Genomic DNA, 7500 nt, shown 5'->3' with positions numbered 1-7500 from the left:
ATGGTCAGTAGATTTCGTTAAAGACATTGTTAGACTGGAAAGTATGCATCGACCAAACACATAAAAAAATTCTAAAAACATTTAAATAAATTCTTTCTAAAACAGACGGGCACTTAGGGGAGCTTAGTAAAAATTGCAATTTTTTCTAGGGGAATTCATAAAAAAAATTATAAAAAAGAATCATACTAAATACTAAAGGGACAAGAAATAATACCAATCTGGCAACGCGTTTATTCAATTAACCTAGAAATGGGAAGACATATTTTTGCCAACCACGTCGTCAACATGTAATATATTTCGATTTTTCATAACTTGCTCAGATAAACCCGTAAGCAAAACTGTGTATTTTTCGACCTCGTTATGGACCTAAGGGCTTTATCTTTGTAATTCATCTTAAATTCACTCATTTCAATCGAAGTGAAATATCAGACATATAAGATAGGTGATTGGCAACCAAAAAAAATAAAAAAATAAAATGTCCCGGAAGTTGTTGATCGAGAGTCCATAACGGGAATGAATAAAACACCCTGACGGCAATTTTAACAAAAGTAAAAATGACTTCAGGTAAGGAAGAGGTTAAAGAGGCATCTGTATGCATAACCCAACGAAACTTTTGACTATAAACCTTTCACAACACAAACGTCTTTGGGTTAAATAGAACGAAATCAAGATATTTGGAAAACTCCACAAGGTTCTATTCAATGTATAGGAAAAAGATGAACCCAAGGTCCTTGTGACGGAGAGGAGAGACGTAAAGGACGGAGGAAAAGGCCCAGGGGTGTTCTTGTTGGATGTGCCTTTTGGAGATTGAGGTCTTCTTGGAAAAAAAAAAAAAAGTGGTACGGAGGGGGACTTGAAATACAGTGGAAAAAAGGGGGAAATTTAAATGTAAAGGACCTTTACATTGAAATTTGTGAGAATATATACACCGTATATATATATATTTTTTTAACGTGGTAGAAATAAAATTGTACAAAAGGTGTCTACTGTATCTAGCCCTAACTTTAACAAATTGAAAGCACAGATTTTAAGTAATGTTTGAATTAACAGTAAAGTATTTTCTTTATCCAAGTAGAGGTTCCGGATTAGTGAATTTTTTAAAACTGAAATGTTTCTTTCACTAAAAAAATAAATCATTTGAATAGCCTCCTGAACACAAAGTTACAAAAGAGTAGGGATAAGAAAAGAGGAATTGAAAAGTTTATGAATATAGCACATTTTCATACGGTCTGTCATACTATATTCTATCAACAGATTATATCTTATTATCATATTATATATCATTATGATTTTATATCCTACTGTCATATCGTACCCTATAATACAGAATTATTTCTCTTATAATTTCCTAATTATATGGTTTGAATTCAGCCCCGCCTACACTGATTTAACTCGTTTGCCATCTCGTTAGAATTATTCGCGGTTGTTTCATGTTGAGAAGCACGAGGCAATTTTGTACAGCCAAAGTGTATACTAAAGGGTCCAATGGGTTTACAAGTATCCATCACAATTAATCCGTCTCACCTTCATTACAGCTTTGCTGTTATTTATTTTCTCTTCGTTTAACTCATACAATATTTTTTTTCCGATTTCAATTGTTTAGTCTTATTCTTGCTTGCCAGATGATTTTGGTCAGTAGAGCTCCCGTCCACAGAGACAGTGTGAAGAATTATATCGAGTGTGTAGTACTAACCCTTCGCTCTACGTTCGATTGCATTTGTTTTCCCCACTGGCGGTATAATGTGAATCGTGCTGGTTTTACATTCATTTAATCTTCGATTCACAGTAGTGACTGCTACCTTCCCAAATAGCCCAACCGCCTTCTGGCTTAGGGCTATAATCTACTTTTCGTTTATTTTTTCTCTTGCTAGGTTATTCCATTCACCCAGGCCAAAAAAAGAAAAAATGCAGCAGAGTCTATATTCTATTTGCACTTCAGTAATTTTTACTTTAGATAAAGAAAAACGACTTTATTTAGTTGAAGCCGGAAACTGTAGATAATTGGGTTGAACATATTTTCATCAATTTATGTTCGCCTGATTACACATCAGAAATTCTATTCTAACTAATACCGTACAATTTCATTCAGCCGATGAGTAAATCCGAGTACGAATGGATTAATATCTGTACTGACGTAAATGTACCTCCCTTCACGTCTATCGGATCAAAGCTTAATTATCATGACTTGCGAAGCAGAACATTATCTTTCTACGCCTGATTTGCCAGAATTTCTCTTTTAGTCATGAATATATTCAAGTGCATTAATTATACATGGATGGAATCAAATAGAACAGTAATGCTTAGCGGCTACTTCACGAGATGAGTTTGTTCAGATGAAGAAAGACCTTGGATTGGATAAATATCATGAATCATGCATCAATTCGATTTATAGGGTTGGCCATCAGCCCAATGAAACTGACTGGCGTTGACCTTTTGGTTCCATACTGATCTATTGTAATTAGTGCCTGGAAACTATATTCAGCAGAGATAACTCAAATTATAAATGGATTCTAATTTTTCCTGTTTAAGCCAAGTTGTATCGGAAACGACTAATATTTTTTCAATATTTTTTAAATAGGGTGATGAAAGTAAAACTATTTGTAATTCCACTGCAAGATCATCATCTTAAACGCACCTAAGCCCACGATTAGTCTATATCATAATTAATTAAAGTTAAATTAAACTATAAATGGTAATAGGGTACTCATAAAAATAAATGGAACATGAATGGGTACATGTACTCAGCCATGTTTTTTTTTTTTTTTTCAAAGTCCACAAGCGTCAACACTCTTACTCTTTCAAGGAAGAAATATTGCGTTCTTGTTTGCGAATAGTTAATGTATGGTAATTTAGAATGAGGTGCTCCGTGCCCTGTGTGATGGTTGCATGTAGTTCCAGGCCTATTCTGTGTTGAAAGTGTCGTAGAATTGGATTGTATACTGAGACTAGGCATACTAGTGAGGCTCTTGCTCCTCTTGAAAGATTTTTTTTTTTGTGGATCATGTCTGGGTTGGGATGTAGTGTGGGGTCGGCAGGAAGTTGGTGAATTTAAGTTTGTTATGAGGGCTATCACTTATGTGAAACTTCGATTATATTTTTTCTGTAACCTATTTAATAATTTGGCTTGCTTTCTGGATGGTTGCAAACATATATCGAAGGTCTCTAAATTGCTTTCTATATCGTCTGTATACCTTTGCCAGCTTGCTTTTATGTAGCTCATGGGTATTGATTTATGCGTAGGCTGTATATTTTTTCTTCTAGCTCTAGGGCTATTTTGAATGGAAGATGGTCTGTAAGAAGGTCCTACGTAGTTTCCAATGTTGCTTACTAGTATGGATGGAAAGAACATTCATATATCAGGGGATATTATTTGTTATCTATTAACACACCACCCCCTTCGGTATTACACGCCTTTTCTAGTATATGACAAGAAATCCTTATCTAGAGTGAAGTGGAAAACACTGAATTATCAATAGAAAACATTTTATTATTACCTCAACTTTACTATGAACAATAATCTACATATAGAATCATATATTCATCATTTTAGCGCAGATAATTAAATTAACCTATGAAGCATGAAAAAGACGAGGGATATACACTGGCGTCTTGTATTCTTGAATGAGAGTCGGACAATTCTAGTCAGCCGGGGGCTGGAGAAGAACATCCACGTTGTTGTGAAGTCTTGCAGAGGAGACAGTTGTCTCTAGTCAGCCGAGGGGCTGGAAAGGACATCCACGTTGTCATGAAGTCTTGAAATGAAGATGGTTGTATCTAGTCAGATACCAACACGCTGTTGTGAAGTCTTGAAAAGGAGACGATTGTCTCTGGTCAGCCAAGGGACTGTAGAAAGGACCAAAACATTGTCGTGAAGTCTTGAAAAGGAGATGGTTGTCTCTAGTCAGCCGAGGGAGTGGAGAAGGACTTCCACGCTGTTGTGAAGTCTTGAAGAGGACGTCAAGAGGATTCTATCCAGGAGAGGGGTGCTGAACATATCAGCATTACAATGTCGTGTAGGTAGAAGAGTCACGTTTGACTCCTCTCGTGGTAAATATCTTCTCTCCGAGCGCATCTTTTACATCCTCTTTTATAATCTTCGCTGATGACATCACAACTGCGCAGTTATGCGGAGCCCCGGGTAATACTTACACAAACAAGTTATGTAAATCTATCGAACGTCGGGAACATACTTTGTCTCAAACGTCCGGAATGTACTTGGTCTCGAGCCTCGGGGACGCATTTTCCTGAAGAGTATCTCCTTCCTCCGCTCTCACACCTCAACGCATATACGTCTCATATAACAATAATGATATATAAAGACAGATACTATGAAGAGGTGAGGGTGAGGGGCGGGAGTAGGTGAAGAGGCAAGAGTAGAAAGTGAAGGAAAATGAGTGGAATAGAGTTGGGCAGACCCACTTCCTTATATATACGTCTCATCATAGTTTCTGCCAATTATACAATTATAACAATTTATCAATAAAATACAATTCAAAATTCTTAATACACAATAGAAGGTATATAACACATGTACAAGGAGGGAATTACAACATTCTTTGGCGTTTACAAAATATCCTATTCTATTCACGCTACGTGTTGAAGGGGTACCTAGTAGTGTGGTTGCTAGAATTTTATATGCTTAAGTTTGGGGGGTTACTCTAGTTTTCTCCTCATTTGTCTGCTGTGCGTATGTGTTCAAATCACTTACCAGTATGTGTGTTGTTAATATGTTAATTGGCTGGAGCTGAGACGTGCAGCCTCTGGGGGCTAATGATGTAAGTGGTATGCACATATTTGTAGTGTTGTACGTTTTAATCTTTATTTTTGCTTGTTATGAGATTATTTCTGCTGTGGTGTTTAATGGTGTTTGCCTTTATTCTTGTTTTGTTGGAAAAGAGTATGCTATTGTGTATTATTTTTGAGTCTACCTTTGTGCATAACCAGTGAATATTGGCAATGTGGCTTGTGTTTTTATCTTTAACAATGCTGTGAACTGTATATTTGAACTATATCAACTCTATGTCTTTGTCTGTGATACCTCTTATGTTTATTTGCAACATGATAGAGGTATTTTTTTGTTGGTGCTCTTTGAGGAAGGACGGGAGAGGACAGAAGATAGGGGTGAATGGAGAAGGGTTGTGTATAGATGAGGCTGTGATGCATGAGGGGGAGTGGGTGGGGGATGGGGGGTGAGGAAGTATGTATGAGAAAAAATTGACGCAGCCCGAAGGGATTTCTCCCCGTCTTCTCCTTTCCTGCAAGAGGGGACGGAGAGGGGGGGGGGTCGCCGAATATATGAAGCGGCCTTGCTGTGGGTGTGCTGTGTCTTGCGACACTGCTTCTGATCCAGGGCAGTGGACAGGATGCAGGGATGACCCGTCATCCAGGAGGTGCCAAGATAGGAGGGAGGGAGGAGGGTGGAGGGGAGTGGAATATGTGGGAAATGAAATGGGTGGGAGTGATTTCTATGCCGTTTTCTTTCTGGCTACCCCCCGTGTAAGGAGGAAAAACCCTTTGGTACATGTATGTATTTATGTATGTATGTATGCTCTTTGAGGTCTATGTGTTGCTATGTCACTGTGGCAGCTCCAATTCTTAGAGTACTGTTTTGTATTGATGAGAGTATTACATGTAAGATAAAACCATAAGTGACATGTGTTGCATTAGGTGGAAGTGGGTGAGTAGATTATTGGTTTTGTACTCATACACATAAGGGATGTGCAGGTACCTAGGTTGTTTACTGTGTCTCCTACTATCATGATGAGGTACTTGAGGGCAGGCGCCGGAGTACTGGCTTTATATAAAATGACTGGAAAAACAGAGGAGGAGATAGTTGGAGAAGTATTGAGATGAATAGATCATGTACCCGATATTGAGACCAGATACTGGTCATTTCTATCTGTGTAGGTATCGTCGTCGAGGTTGATATGTGGTAACGGCGTCCTTTCTACTTCTTCGACGGTTGTTCTGTTTATTGTTTTTGTATATGTTTGGCATGGGCAAGAGCCTGGGTTGATTTCTATGTCTTTGAGTGTTAGGAGAGGATGTAGAAGGGCAGGCAATGGAATACTGACCTCCCTATGTGAAAAGACTAGAATGATAAAGGGAGTGGGAGATTTGGAGAAGTAATAATGTAAATAGAGTGAGGTTCTGTGGCCTATATGGAGACCAGATGCTGCAGCGCCTCCCAGTGGAGGTAGTGTTTACTTGTATCGTCGTCAAGGTTGATAGACGGTGACAGTATCATGTCATCCTCTTTGGACTATCCTCGACGCAGAGGTTACGGGTCAGCCAGACACATTTATAATGCCTAAGGATCATATTCAAATAAATTTTGAATGGCAACATAGACTCTGTTAAACAAGGCAGATTAATATTTTACTTGTGTTTTCCTGCTAGTCTTAGCTTTGTAACCTGTATGTCCGCCCATCCATTCGTTCATTAGTGAACGGAAATCCAATGGCCATCCAGAAAGCAAGCAAAAACAATACCACAAGAGGCAAAAAAAAAAAAAAAAAAAAAAAACGAAAAAAACGGACCAACGAACGAACGAACGAACGAACGAACGAACGAACGAACGAACCTTCGAACGAACGAATGAACGAACGAACAAACGAAGGAACGAAGGAACGAACGAACGAACGAATGAACGAACGAACGAACGAACGAACGAACCTTCGAACGAACGAACGAACGAACTAACGAACAAACAAACAAACAAATAAACAAGAGAACCTAACATTAAAAGAAAATAATGCAGCAGATATATAAAAGCTTCACCAAATTAATCAACAAAAGGCAGAAAGAAAACTGGGGAACAAACACGTGCACTAGATGGGAATACAAATATCAGTTAATTGTGGAAAACAGTAAAAACACCAAAAACTTAAATTAAATCTCACACGCCCTCATGAAGCAATTGGAGCAACGCAAGGAGAAATACTGTCACCATAATGGCTGCAGTAGCGTGACGTCATGAACAAACCCTTTTCCAAAACAAGCTACAAGCCCACATTTTTAGAAAATAGAAAATTAATCAAAGAAATAAAGAAAGTCAGGCCACAGCAAAAATGCAAAAGGAACAACAATAAAATATCAACTAGGATAGCCTAGAAAAGATTTCGAACGTACGCATAAAACTAGCTCTCATAACTGTAAAAAACAAACAATAAAAATAGAAAATGACTGATATGTTCATCCATCCCTGCCTAAAAAAAAAAAAAAAAAAAAAAAATCAGCTCTATAGAAGAGCTCACGTAATACCTATATTGAAACCAAACAAGCCACCTAGAAGATCAACCTCACTACAATCCACCATATTCAAGCTGGAGGAAAGGATAATCACGAGAAGAATTACGACAAAACTACCCATCTCCCTAACAAATATGGATTCCAAAAGGGCCACTATACCAACACATTGGTGGCAAACATATTCCATAAAGTGGTGGAAGCTTTCAACAAGAAAAAATTATGAGAAAAAACACTTATGGTAGCTATTGA

The sequence above is a fragment of the Oratosquilla oratoria genome, chromosome 39 (assembly GCF_046742065.1).
Source record: "Oratosquilla oratoria isolate Oo_2021 chromosome 39, ASM4674206v1, whole genome shotgun sequence".
Lineage (NCBI taxonomy): Eukaryota > Metazoa > Arthropoda > Malacostraca > Stomatopoda > Squillidae > Oratosquilla > Oratosquilla oratoria.
The sequence above is the reverse complement of the archived record's forward strand: the minus strand, read 5'-3'. Positions refer to the sequence as shown.